This window comes from Zalophus californianus, chromosome 3 (assembly GCF_009762305.2).
Source record: "Zalophus californianus isolate mZalCal1 chromosome 3, mZalCal1.pri.v2, whole genome shotgun sequence".
In the NCBI taxonomy this organism is placed as follows: domain Eukaryota; kingdom Metazoa; phylum Chordata; class Mammalia; order Carnivora; family Otariidae; genus Zalophus; species Zalophus californianus.
Genome location: NC_045597.1, coordinates 121,490,220 through 121,504,610, shown reverse-complemented (window position 1 = coordinate 121,504,610; position 14,391 = coordinate 121,490,220). Strand labels below are relative to the sequence as shown.

General features: G+C 42.0%; 1 protein-coding gene across 4 annotated transcripts in view; it reads right to left on the bottom strand.

The window, feature by feature from the left end:
• The window catches only part of GPD2 (glycerol-3-phosphate dehydrogenase 2), a 212,841-nt gene that overhangs the window by 133,392 nt on the left and 65,058 nt on the right, over positions 1–14,391 (bottom strand). The window contains exon 1 of one of the 4 annotated variants that reach the window (XM_027589922.1): positions 6,902–6,998. The exons of 1 other annotated variant lie outside the window; for it this stretch is intronic. The gene's annotated coding sequence lies outside the window, so the exon portion shown is untranslated. 2 more of the 4 variants (XM_035726672.1, XM_027589920.2) reach the window with 2 other exon arrangements.

Sequence of the window (14,391 nt, the reverse complement as noted above, 5' to 3'; positions counted from 1 at the left end):
TTTACCTAGGTGTTCCCCACGTGCAAGGCATTTGGGCTGGGCATGGGAAATCTATAAAATTGTGTAAGATCCAGACCTTGCCGGGCATGATCTGCAGAAAAGGAAATGATACATGTTCTCAAACAATTAGCTTACACAAGAGAAAATGAGAGACTTGAGAGTGGATAAAAAGAGCAGTTGAAGGATTTAGGAAATGTACAAAACACTTCTGACTAGAGCAGTGAGGAAAAGCACCATGAAACTGGTAGCCAATTGTCAGGACATTCAGGGATTTGATAGGATTTCAAAAAGGTGAAGTAGGAGGAAGAGCATGCATATAAATAAGGGCAGCAGTTGGAATAAGGCAGATTTAGAGAATTCCACGGAGTCCAGTGTGGCTGTATCACAGGGAAGATAAGGACACTACCTTAATACTGGAGCATGACTAGAGAGGTCTGTGAATTCAAAGACAAATAGTTGGCATTTGACCCAATAGGTCAGAGTAACCCACGGAAGAGTGGGGCAGAAAGTGGTATGATCAAAGCAGTTTTGACATGACCACAATGAAACAAACATCCTCTCCTTATCCAGTTTTAAATAAAAGGAAAACAGCTTTTGAGAACCTCATACCCTAAGCTATATTATTTTCATCGCTTTTCAAGTACATTTAGAAGTTTATTGTATCTTACTGAAATAATAATGGTATAAAATCGTAACTAAAATGTTCCTAAAATGTGTACTCTGAACATAAACTTTCGTTCCTCTTGCATAGAACCATCTGGTCTTCATGGCCACTGCTGGATACAAGGGAAGTAATAAAGCTTTCTAAGTAAGTGTCACTAAGTCATACTGGGAGGCCATCTCATTTCATAGTAGCAAATTCTAGAAAACTCATTTTCAGAAAACTACCTCTCTGTTATGGTTTGTGGGGTTTGCTTTCCTCTCTATATTATAAAACCTTTTTATAGTAGGATGTAAGTGGGTAATCAAATATGAGCTTCCACAGAGGACACATCACTATTTAAAGAATATGAGGCCTGAAAAATCTAAATTAAAGTCATTATTTAAAAAGCACCCTAATAGATCTCACTATTTTTTTAAATTTTTAAATTTTTTTAAGATTGATTTATTTTAGAGAGAGAAAGAGTGTGTGTGTGTGTGTGTGTGAGAGAGAGAGTGCGCATGAGTGGGGGGAGGGGCAGAGGGAGAGAGAGAGACAGAAGCAGACTCCCCACTGAGCACAGAGCCCAACATGGGGCTTGATCCCAAGACCCCGAGCTTATGACCTGAGCCACACTTAACTTACTGAGCCACCGAGGTGCCCCAGATCTCACTATTAAAAAATAAACTAAATCAGTAACAATCTCATTTTGTCAGAAAAAATTTTAAAAAGTTCCCAAATAATGTTTTAAAATTTTGTTAAAACAATAAATTTTTAGTTAGGAGGGAAATATTTTCTATTAATTAGTTTCTTCCCACTAATTTTAGTGAACTAACAAAACCACAGCTTGACCTCATTAAAATCAGAAACCATGTCTTATCTGCTGCATAAATCAGAAATCTGATTTTGAAAGAACCAACATAAAAATTTCAACTGAAAAATGGGAAAGAAGAGCATATATACGATTTAGGAAGAAATATTTAACACAAAGAATCTCCAACAAAAGATGAAAACCCTGGAAAACAAGAAAAACAAACAAACAAAAACGATGGTCACATTCATGTCAGGACACAAAATCAGAGTTCAGACAAATCTGACCACAGTCGGTTCCTAAACATCCTCAGGTATGCAAACCATTGGCTCCTGTGCTTCCTTTTCCTCAAAAGTTCCTGAGATCAATCCTTGGTCAGATAATACAGGAAGAGGTCTACTCTGAAGTTGCTGGAGATGTCTTGGCTTACAGCCACCTTAGCCCTTGTCTTTATCATTGAAGTTGAATCTGATCATCTCTCCCTCCTCCATTTCTTTCCCCCATCACGTCAACAAGGAAATGTACAACACACCCTTCATTAGCGGGGTCCTCCTCTAGGACACAATTGCTACGGTTTCTTCTTATCTCAGAGGTGATGAGTCCTGATGGAATTATCTAAGTATTTGGATGAGCATCTAGAAACACATTAATAATCTTCTTAGTTTAATTCCATTCAGTCCTTCCCTATCTCCCAAAATAACAGTCCTGAAATTAGCCAGGTGTGGGGGTCCCACACCTAATAACTAGTAATTTTCCCCAGAAATATCAGATGAAAAATATATCCCATTACATACAACTGGATAAAGTACACGCAGGCCATGTGATACATTTTTGTATCACATGTGTTAAAAGTGGCAAAAATGAGGAGTTACAATTTCTAACTCCACTCCTGAGCTTTAAAACTTCAGAGATACTGTGAAAAGTAATACTTAGGTGCACATAAAGAATTTTACTGTAGGCTTTTCATACTTTTCCACAGAAAGTTCATTTTTGAAAGCATAGGATTGTATTGGCTTTTTAATGCACTGAAATACAAAATTGCAAACATTCTTGATACAATCATGACCTCTCTTTGCTGTAATCTTCAGGAAACTATAGGTCTCTCTGTTGCTGAAATGACATTCTCTTCACCACAAAACTGTCTCAACTATTTGAGCCCATATTAACATCTCCCCAGCATAACCACATAGTTAACGTCAACATTCTACCAATGGGTATATGATTATGCTGGTCCCTAATTGTTTTACCTTGTTAAACAAACTCTAACTCTCTCCAAAGCAAGACAACCATACTTTCTCTTTTTCTAGCATTTGCTACTATGTAATGCTACACAAGCCTAAAGAAAACTTCATTCCAGAAGCCAAGTGTTAAATATACAGTTGACTTTTGAACAATGCAGGGGTTAGGGGTGCTGACCCCCCGCACAGTTGAAAATCCACATATAACTTTTGACTCCCCCAAAACTTAACTACTAATATCCTACTGTTGACCAGAAGCTTTACTGATAACATAGAGAGTTGACTGACACATATTTTGTATGTTATATATATTTACTATATTATAATAAAGTAAGCCAGAGAAAAGAAAACATTATTAAGAAAATCATAAGAGAAAATACATTTTAAAGTACTGTGCAGTATTTATTGAAAAAACTCCATGTATAAGTGGACCCACACAGTTCAAACCCATGTTGTTCAAGATTGCATGTGTTTCTTTCTTTCTTTCTTTCTTTAAAAAAAAAAGATTTATTTATTTATTTTAGAGAGAGAGAGCACAAGCAGGAAGGGCAGACTCCAGGCCGACTGCAGAACCCAACGTCAGGGCTCGATCTCACAACTCTGAGATCATGACCCTGAGATCATGATCTGAGCCGAAACCAAGAGTCGGACACATAACCGACTGCACCATGCAGGCACCCCAAAATGTGTCTTATATCTAATGCTCTTTCTGAAGTGTTGCTTCTGTGCTTAGGACAACCTACTGAGTCCTGGTGTTGATAAGCAGAATGACCGAAGTTTTGAAAAACCTAAGCAGAAACAGCATCACATTAAAAAAATAAATAAATAAAGAGGAAAGGGACACCTGGGTGGCACAGTCAGTTAAGCGTCTGACTCTTGGTTTCGGATCAGGTTGTGATCTCATGGTAATGAGATCCAGCCCCATGATGAGCCCTACACTCAGCATGGAGTCTGCTTGGGATTCTCTCTCCCTTTGCCTCTCCTGCTTGTGTGCTCCTGCTCTCTGTCTCTCTCTCCCTCAAATAAATAAATCTTAAAAAAAAAAAGAGGAGAAATTAGATACTCATCTGGAAAATGGTTTCCTTCTGTAATAAGAGCTTGCCACGAACCAACTTCTCCCTCAATCACACACACACAAAGTAAAGGAGATAATGCCTGGATAATTCATGCACAACCTGCAGGAGCTAAATTATCTGTTCTTTGCCCAAATCTTTCCCTTTTGAATACAAAAAGAAAAATACATAAGAAGGAAGGAAGCTAATACTTTGAAGTCTACCACCTAACTGGTACCTCACTAGCAATTTTACATGTGCTGTATCATATACTATTAACCATATTTTGCCAATGAGACAGTTGAGGCTCAGTGAATTTGAACAGGTTACCTGAGGCCAAGGTCTTGTTTTCTTCCCCCAACTACACTCAGCTAGAGTTTGTCCCATAGTTCAGTCACTCATTGGGAAAATATTTATTGAGTACTATTATAAACTAGTCACCACTCTAAGCATTAGAAATAGAAAGGCATGTGAAGCAGACCAACTCTTTCCACAGAATTTACATTCTAGTGATGAAAGACAGAAAACAACCCAATATTATAATTTCAGAGTTATGATAGTTTGCTAATATGATTTACTTACAATGATAGTCAAATCTTTTTTTTAAGATTTTATTTATTTGAGAGAGAGAGAGAATGAGAGATAGAGAGCATGAGAGGGAAGAGGGTCAGAGGGAGAAGGAGACTCCCTGCTGAGCAGGGAGCCCGATGTGGGACTCGATCCCGGGACTCCAGGATCATGACCTGAGCCGAAGGCAGTCGCTGAACCAACTGAGCCACCCAGGCGCCCCTTTTTTTAAATAGCTTTAATGAGATTAGTTACAAGAACTAAAGGAGGAAGGAGTAAAACCCATGACAACTGGTAACTGTAACCCTCTTGTCAATTACTGAGCCCTCAATACATCTTTTAATAAATCAGAGGAGAGGGGGGCTCCTGGGTGGCTCAGTGGCTTAAGTGTCTGACTCTTGATTTTGGCTCAGATCATGATCTCGGGGTTGTGAGACAGCCCCGTATCTGGCTCCGCGCTGGGCATGGAATCTGCTTAAGATTCTCTTTCCCTCTCCCTCCACCCCTCCCCTGCTCTCTCTCTCCCTCTCTTTAAAAAAAAAAAATCAGGGTGGGGGGGAAGTAGAGCTTTAATGCTGCTCAGAATTTCTTTACAAAGTGACTGAGAAATCAGAATGGACAGCTCCGTGTATGTTGTTTGTCAAACCTAAAATTCCATCTTTTATCCAGTTTTTACTAAGGTAATGCTGCTTCATTTGAAAAGCTGATTTTTAAAAATCAAGGGAGCATTGTAACTTGACATATGTCCTTATGAGGAACACAAAGGGGTTTCAACATCCACATCATAAAGTTCCCCAGGCTGCACATGGTATCCATTGGGCAATGGCACCCAGCTCTCACTGGACAGCTTGCAAGAACATAGAACTCAGAGGCCACAGTAGTCGGAGTAAGTCAGGAAGTGCCTGGCCCCAGTGTGACCCTTGCCATTATCCTCCACAGTCCAAAAATAAACTTCACATCTCTTGAACTTGAAACATATGCAAAATTCTAACAGTTTTGTTTAAAGCAACGAACAGTGTAACTTATCCTTCCTTCTCTCACCTATTTATACAAGACTATTTATAAGTCCACTAAATTAATTGTTGGCTATTTCTATGCTGCCTCTCTCGTGATATGTATAATGTGATGTGTAATGTGGGTTGGCCCATGTCACTAAGACTGAGAATTTGTGTGTGTAAATTACTTGCAAATTCTCAAGGAAGGCTGGTAGGGAGTGAATGCTCCTAAGCATAATGTGGAAGGCAGTCTAGAGACCAAGCGGTAACAGCAACACTTCATTTACAGGGCTATACCTTTCTGTCAAAGCACTCTGCAAATCTATTTTTGCTCAGAGGAGCTACTACGTGGAGAGAGGAGGCTGCTTTACGTTCATCCGTGTACACTTTCCATTTCCTCCTAGAACTGTCACACTCCAGCCCCTAAGGTTCTCAAGAGAGAGCCTCAGTCCCGTTATAGAATCTCTCCCTCCCTTGCTTCTTCAGAAGGGAGCAACAATCCTTCTCTTCAGAGCAGCGACATCCATAAGCCAAAAGTTTGGAGGAAACTTTCAATTAGATACCAACCCTCGCCCAAAATGTTGTACACCCCACGGCCCTCCAAAATGTAAATAGCTAAACCCTGCATGAGAACGAGTCCACCTTCTGTTGTTGGGGAGAAAATTCTCAATCTTTCCCAAGAATCCCGCCACCACCCACCCAACACCGGAGTCCTAGAGGACTCACCCGGGTCAGAAAGGGGCTGCTCTCCCCCGATGACCCTGGGGGCGGGGAAGGGGGGGGTCTCCCAGGAAGCACACACCTGAGATTGATCCTCTCGCGCGAGGGGAGCGTAGGAGCACACAGTTCCTCCGGGCGGGGCGGAGTCTCTGCCTCCCCCAGAACCAGACACTCGGCCCTGATCCTCTAGGCGAGGCGCGCAAGGCTGTCACTCCCCAGCAGCCCGAGCCAGTGTAACCCGACGCGCCCCGCGCCGCCGCACCCCGCCTCTCCGGCGACTTCCTCCTCCCGCTCCTGCTCCTCCTCCCTCCCCAGGGGCCGGCCCAGGCGGCACGGCCGCCGCATCCAGCCCGGATTCCTCCGGCCCAGGCTTCTCCGGCCCAGCGGGGAAACGCGGAAGTGGAGGCGGGAGCCGGGGCCGGGGCTAGGGGGTGAACATGACCAGACGGGGACACGCGGCCGCGGGTCCCGCCGGGTGGGGCGACGGCGCGCCGTTGCGATGGCCCTCGCCCCAGGCTGCGGTTTCCTGCCCTGCGCCCAGCCTTGTCGGCCGCCCGGCAGACCAGAAAGTCTGGGCTAGGCTAGGCCCGGGGAATGTGGGGGAAGTGTCCGATTGCCTCTGTCCCCCCCCCCCCCCCCCCCGCGCGCGAGCTGCCCTCGCCACCTGTCCCGGAGGAGACACTGGCCCGCCGGCACGCTTACCTGATTTCTCGCCGCCCGCCCCCGAATCTGGCTTCCCCTCCTCAGCAGAAAGGCTTCCCTGGGCCTAGAAACGCTTCTAGGAAACGGGTGGACCCCTGGGACCCGGCAGTCAGAGCCCAAAGCCCTGGCGCCGGCTCTCTCCCGCGCGCTCTTGGAGGCGCGCTCGGCCTCCTCACCTGCCCGCTGAATGTCAGCGCGGGAACCCGCAGGAAAGGCCAAGCCCAAGCGCCAGAAGGTGGAATGCCGAGCATTGGCTCCTCAGGCCCAGCCTCATACAGGTGTTGGGGGTGGGGGAAGGCGCGGAGAGCAGCAGTCTTCCCAGATGCAGCCCCCTAAAACCGACCCTGCCCACTGAGCATGCCCAGCTCACTTAGAGCTGCAAGTGGCTAGACAAGCCCAAATGGGCCCAGGGAGGGCGCAGATGGAGTTCAAATGGACCCCATTTCTTTAAGACTTTTCCTCCCACAACCTCTGGGAGTTTTGCAAGTAAGGTTTCTACCTTGGTGTTGAAAAGTACCTAGGCGAGGGTTGGAAAGGCCTTCCAAAGGAAGGCAGTCAAATTAGTTTGTGGGGTTTTTTTCAGCCAATTACTTATTAAGTCAATTTCTTTAAATGCGGCAAAACTATCGTAATTGACATAAAGGAATGTGTAGATTCATTGGGTCCCAAACGCGTAGTGACTTCAGGAAACCAGTCTATCCAGGTTCTCAACCTTGGGTTCATATTAGAATGCAAAGGAAGGTATAAAAATGATCGATCCCAGGTTCCCACTCCCATACCAAGTGAACCACTCTGTAGACTGAACCTGGAGATCCTTACATTTTAAAACTGACTCTCAAAGGGTAGCCAAGGGAGCCAGCAGCCAGCAGCATCACCTAAGAACTTGGAAATACAAATTCTCAGCTTCACTCCCAACTATGTGATTCCTAAACTCTGGAGCTGGTGCCTAGCTATCTGATTTAACAAGCCCTTCCGGGGATTCTCTTGCACACTAAAGCTTGTGAACAACTGTTTAAAAGCTCCCCTAGGTGATTCTAATGAGAACCCCTGTAATAAACCAATGCTTTCACATTGTTTTCAAATCCCAAACATTGACCCAGAAGAGCAACATGTTACACAGAAAAGGAACAGTCTGGTTGAATTGAGGTGCTAGTCCTGTATTTCCTTCCCACTGATTCTCCCAGAACATGTCAGTTCTTGGAAAATGGACCACCTGTTTACTTTTGTATTCTGGTGCCTAGCACAGTGCCTATAACATCATAGATGTGTGATAAGTGTTTATTGATTTGAAATGAACATTTAGGTGAACGATTTGTTCCAGACCCTACTATGTCCAGACCCTACTATTTTCCCCACAGATCCTGGTCACCTTGCTAGCTAACAAGCCAGTAGGGATTCAGTTCTTAATAACCTATGACCATCCATAATCGTCTAAACCCAAGTCAGACCCTAATGGAATAGAACATGAGAGAAAGTATAGAATTTTGAGGATTTGAGAAAAGGCAGAAGCATCTGACATGATTTCATTTGCCAAAACTGGGGCCCAAAGCAACCAAAGGAAAGCAGAAGGACACTAGACATGTGGTGGAATTCAGGAAAGGCACTGAAGGAAAAGGTATGTACGGGAGGGCTTAGGGCAAGAGAGATAAGAAACTTAACCATGATGAACCTACAGTTCACTCTGGATCTTCTTTTTCTAAGGAACCCACCTCTGTCTCCACTTCCCCAACCTCTATACATACATCTCATCTTAACTGCGGCCTGGAAAAATAATTTAAAAATAGAAAATTTTTATAAAAGTTACTTCCAATTACTGCATAAAACATGGTAATTTGTAATTATTCAGAATAACTTAGGCATCCACTTTTTCAAGACAAAAGTGGTAAAAAAAAAATTCCTATTTTTTAAACATAAACACTAGATAATTTCAAAATCCAGGGGTTTATGATACTCTTCTTTAAGACCCACAGAAACTTACAAAACCAAAAATTGTTCCCTCTTTATTCCATCAATATTTTCTAGAAGGAATACAATATTAAAATAAAGCGTTCCTTTTAGCCTTACACATAATGCTTTAAAACTTAGGATACTATTTATGGGTACCTAAAGTAGCTCCCTGACTATTTCTTCCCCTTTGTCTTGCTTATTGTGACATGAATTACACTGAAAGTTTGGTTGTTGCTTAGGTTATCTAACAGGAGTGTAACTTCCCATATGCTTAAGCAATTTCTTTTTTTTTTTTTAAACAATTTCTTTTTACTATTAAGATAATTTGGGGGGAAGAGGGGAATAATCATTAATTCAGGAATTAATCTTCAGATTAAATATTACATTAGATCCACAAACAATATATATGAAAAAAAAATATCTTGCCTACACACATACGCTTGCTACAGCTTCTTTTTGCTCATGGAATTAAAACAAAAACAAACAGGTTGAGGGCTAAAAAGGGAAAAAACTTAGTGAGGGTGTAGGAGGGGAAGCACTTACCAGAAGCAATTTAAAAACATGAAGTAATTATTTCAGCAGAAAGCAATCTACTAAAGACCAGTACCTCAGGAAAGTTAGAGTCTTAAGTGTTTCTTCTTGTCATTGTAAGTGTGACTCAGCATTTGGAATGGAATTATGTTTACCATCTTTCAGATTGAGGGTGTCAAATAACTTTGGTGCCACCTAACTCTTTTTCTTGTGTGCCTAAGAAAACTTCAGGACTGCCATGTGTTTTCAGTCTCAGATGGCTACCAGAATCTGAAAAGCTTTCCCTTCTTCAATCATTCCTGTCTTACCAAAGCCTGAGTTTACCCATCATTCGTTTGTCTTGCGTTTGTAGTGTTATCAGTTGGATTTAGATTATTTCCTGTACACTAGTGTAAAAACATGAACAAGTTCTTCCTTTCCCAAGCCTGGAGAGTAGCCTACCTGCTGCTAGGACATCATAAATGCCATTGCTGGGGGTGAACTTTGCCCAACATGGGGAGAACCTTCCATTGGTGATACTGTCATGCATCTTTTATGACCATCTACCATAGGCAGAAGGTCAACTGTTAGTCCCTGCCCATTTCCAGAGAGAAACAAATTCTCCCCAAGTGTTCATTGGTCACCAATGTTCATAATAATATTTATGAAATATAAGGATTGAAAGGGGCCATAAATGTTATTAACTCCCACACTTTTGTTTTACAATGAAACCAAGGCCCCACGGTATTAAGTAACTTACTTAAGGTTACAGGATTAGCTAAACATACAGCCAAAATTAAAATGAGAAACTACTTGGTATAGAGAATGGTGTATGGGTTTTAAGTGCACCCTCTTCCAAGTTCTTTAACCTAAGTTCTCTAGTCTCTGAGAACTTATTTCCTTACCAGTGAGGACGTTAATAGTGAACAGTCACACAGTGTTTACTCTGTGCCAGGGCCTATGCTTAACAAGGTCCTCGTAATCTTTAAACCTCAGAATAACTCTGAGTTTTTGGCTTCCTGATTTTATTTTGTTTTACTTTTACAAAAATGGGGGAAATGAGGCACAAAATTGTTAAGTAACATGCCCAACATAACACAGCTAGCAAATGGCCACACTGGGATAGAATGGGACAATATATATAAAAGGCCTGACATATAAGTTGTCAACAAAAGTATCACCAATTTCATTTCCCTTCCCTAAGGGTATAAATCAGAGGCATTCTGATTCTTGGTCCAAAATTGGGCCAAAACACCTTATTCTGAGCCCTGACTGCTGTGTATGCTCACATATTTCTTCAGTTATATTATCTCAGTACAGCTCTTCCTCAACTTATGTGGGGTAATATCTCAATAAACTCATCATAGGTGGAAAATACCATAAGTTGAAAATGTATTTAATATACATAACCTACAAAACATAGCTTACCTAATCTACCTTAAAAGGTGCTCAGAACACTTACATTAGCCTACCGTTGGGCAGAATCACCCAACACAAAGCTTATTTTAAAATAAAAAGTTGAAAAATCTCATGTAATATATTGAATACTGTACTGAAAGTGAAATACAGAATGGCTGAATGGGTCCAGAATGGTGGTTAAGTACATCGGTTGTTCACCCTGGAGATTGCCTGGTTGAACAGAAACTATAGCTCACTGCCACTGTCCAGCATCAGGAAGGAGGACTGTACCACATACCACTAGTCCAAGAAAAAATCCGAATTCAAAATTCAAAGTATGGTTTCTAGTGAATGTTTACCTCTTTTGCACTATGGTAAAGTCAAAAAATCATTAAGTCAAGCCATCGTAAATTGGGGACTATCTGTCCTTTACATAATTTTGGAAGTACTGTATGTACCTATAATCCTATCTGTAGTGACAATAGTTACAAACATTAAGAAGATAACCAAATGTTAAACAAAGACTATTCAAGTTTACCACTTACAAAGAAAAAAAACCATATAGAGTTTCTAAAAGATTAACAATGCTGTCCACAAAAACCTTACAACAAATCCTTAAACAGGACCAGGCCAGTGATGTTGGGGCTTTGCAATTAGAGCAGCTCGTTTAGTAGATCTCTGCCTCTCTGCCTACTTGTTATTTGAATTTTTAAAAGCAGTATTAGAGACATCTAAAAATAGTCGACAGAAAATCCCCATGTCAGTGATTCTCAAAAGAGTTAGGATCAAGAGTGAGGTGAATATATGATCCTTGAAAAGATGAAATAAAAATACTAAATATACTTTTAAATGGGTACTTTAAGTTTTATTTCTGCTTTATAAGAATCTGGGAAAGTATTTTTAAAATAAATTTTTAAAGCATCAATATAAAGTAGCACCAGGAAACTTACTTAGATTTAAAGGCCTTGAGGGTAAAGGAAAGGTGAACTCCTTCCTTAGGCAGGCATCCACTGTGTTCCTAGGACGGAGCAGCCCTGAAAACAAGCTTTTTCAAATTTTGATGATGTAAAATGAATAATGTTGACTCTGGAACACAGCCTCCTATTTAATAGCAGCAGGAAGGTTGTATGTAAACAGAAATGTCCCAAGAAACTCATGCAGAGACCATGACTAAGTATTAGGTTCTGATGCGGGAGCCGAACCAAAATGGAAAATTGGGTTCTTCGGAGTAAATCTGGTGATGATTCAGTGAGAGGTGGCTGAGCCAAGAGTAAGCAGCCTGAGAAACCAGAGATTTGTTCAGTTGCACATCTGAATACCTGTTATAGAACCTCGAAATGGCTTGAAGCTCAACAGTAAATGACTCAAATAAACTCAACCACTGGTTGTAATGTTATAATGTGAATTTTTTAAAATGAATAAATCTAAACAGCAATAATAGAACAACAATAACACTGGTCAGGTCTTATGTCTGTGCATGATTAGCTTTAAAATGAGAATGTTGTCTTAATTAAGCAGGCTGAAACACATGGGCATTGACCTAATTTCTGCCAAGCTAAGAGGAAGAGACTTTACACACAAGGTTTCCAGCCAGAGAGTAACAGGTGCTGTTCCCTCAGCAAATACCTTGGCCTCAAAAGTGAATCTCCATTCCTCCTCTATCAGCAAAAGCATCACGCAAAGCTGAAAAGTGAATGATAGGAAAGTAGAGAATCTTTGTTCTGTTATCATTGGGTTACACATTGAAGTTTATTTTTTGAAATAGCTCTTCCACGGGGGCATAAAACAAGAAAGAGTGTTTCAATGTAACTTCCATCAAGGGGAAATTTGACCATTTAATGGAAAGTCTATTATTTCAAAATTCTCTAGACCACACTATAAATAGATGATTCCCTTCCTTTTCTGACGAACTTTTAACCCTGGTCAGGTTTCTAAGAACTGAGACAAACCTGACATGTGATAAGAAGCTAGAAACTGGTGTGAGGACACGTAATTTTTTTTTTTCTAGTAAATTTAGAGTATGTGTGTTCTCAAAATATCTTTCAGTAGTCAAATGTGAAGGAAGACAATTTTCCCTGAGTGTGTTCTTCACGGTCTGCCTGGTTCTCTTGTGGCTTTGAAACAGAGCAAAAGTCCTGTTCTCACAAGGATGGTCTTCCTCCAGTGAGTCCCAAAGTGCTGCAGGGTGAAACTCTAGCTTCTCCATCATTATGCTCACCCTAGACACAATTTGTGTGCTTGCTCTTCAGCCCAATGAAAAGCAAATAGTTCCCAGGCTTATGGAGCTAAAGCAAAGACATGAAAGCTATCCTGTGGTAGGCTGCATGGGGGCCTCCCCGGAACCTGCAAATGGTACAAGATGGGGGATGGGGAGCTTGCAGATTTAATTAAGGATCTTGAGAGAGAGACATTATTCTGAATTATCAGGGTGGATCCCAAACACAGTCGGGAGTATCCTTATAAGAGAAAAGTAATGGGGAGGTTTTACACAGTGAGATCATGGATACAGATTGGAGTAATGCAGACACAGCCAAGAAATGCCAGCAACCTCCCCAAGCTGGAAGAAGCAAGGAATTAATTCTCCCTTAGATCCTTTGGGGAAAGTGAGGCCCTGCTGACCACTGATTTTAGCCCAGTGATACTGACTTTGAACTTCTGGCCTCCAGAACCATGGGAGAATATATTCCCATTGTTTTAAACCAACAAGCCTATGGTAATTTGTTACAGCAACCATGGGAAACTAATACAGCTTCCTTCATTTAGCTCCCTTTGGCACTAATGCCAATCTCTCCTTGAGGAGCCAGCCCTTCAACACACCACTGATATTTACAAGGTATTTTTCGTTCAAGATGCCAAAGCGATGTACAACCATGTAAATGGACTCAATTTTCTACCCCGGGGTACATCCAACCAATAGCAGATCCTTCTAAAATTTGAGAGATGCCTGGACCATTCTATTTTATATTTTTTGAGCTTTCTAGTAAGTAAAGACATGCCGGAAGCAGTTTTAGAAAAATTAGAGTGTAATTTGAATGTTAACAGTGAGCCAACTAATGCTCAGCAGCAGGAATACGCAGTTACTGTCCGTACAGCTTCATTTAGAGATAAGAACAAAATTTTAACTTTGGAGTCTGTGGTAGACAGACTACTGCAGCACCCAGACCTTCCTTCAAGTAGAACTTAAGTGTGCCAGCTACTGGAAGCATCCTTGGCCAGCTTTTCAGAATTTGCTCCTACTGCAGAGAACTACTTCATTCAAGGTCATTCCTTTCCCGGGCCAGCGCTTACCCGGTGACTGAGGGAAGCAAGGAGATAAAGACTCAGCTGGGTAACTGGGAGATAACTCTGATGGGCTGCAGACACCCCAGAATGTCCCCGGGGGCAGGGGGCCGGCTGGCTGGAGGAGGGGAGAGAGACAGGGTGACTGAGACTTTGTGGAGCTTGTATCCACAATGCTACTTCTCCCCCTGCCCAGTCCCGCTTCTGCATTCTTCTTTTCACAAGCATCCCTAGTAATGACCCAGGAGCCCCTGAGATCTGCGCTACCTATCTAAGGGCATAAGTCTTCTCTAAATCACATGTAGTACAGGAGCATGCGCTGTGGAATTTTTCCTTGCACCCAATTTCCTTTCAGTTTTTCTAACTTAGTGATTTTGACTTTAGTCAATCAACGGATATTTGTTGAGCTCCTTGAGCAAGTTGAATGCCCCATAGGAGGAGGTATTAGACCTCGGCAAGCTTCCTGAATGACAGGCTGCCGCTTCTCCAGCTGTACCGCATTCTCTCCAGCCCTCTTGGCACCAGGCTGTAG